The sequence below is a fragment of the Bison bison genome, unplaced genomic scaffold (assembly GCF_000754665.1).
Source record: "Bison bison bison isolate TAMUID 2011002044 unplaced genomic scaffold, Bison_UMD1.0 scf7180017847386, whole genome shotgun sequence".
NCBI lineage: Eukaryota > Metazoa > Chordata > Mammalia > Artiodactyla > Bovidae > Bison > Bison bison.
In genome coordinates this window covers 7,657-7,877 of record NW_011477959.1, presented here as the reverse complement: position 1 = coordinate 7,877, position 221 = coordinate 7,657, and positions in this window count along the sequence as shown.

Here is a 221-nt window from a genome sequence, read left to right as displayed (position 1 = left end):
TTTTAACAGGCTCTTAGACAAAGAGTGAGCAGGCTGAGACGTCCTGCTACTGGGGCAATGAGGCCATTGTATCCCATCTTTCTAAGATTTTTTTTTTTAGCCAGAACAACTTTTTGGGAATAGAGCCCAGGGAAGAGAGTGGCCACTTACATGGACACCATGACATGGTCTGGGCTTTTGTAGTCAGCATTAGAGTGCTGTGTGCTGTGCCTAGTTGTGTC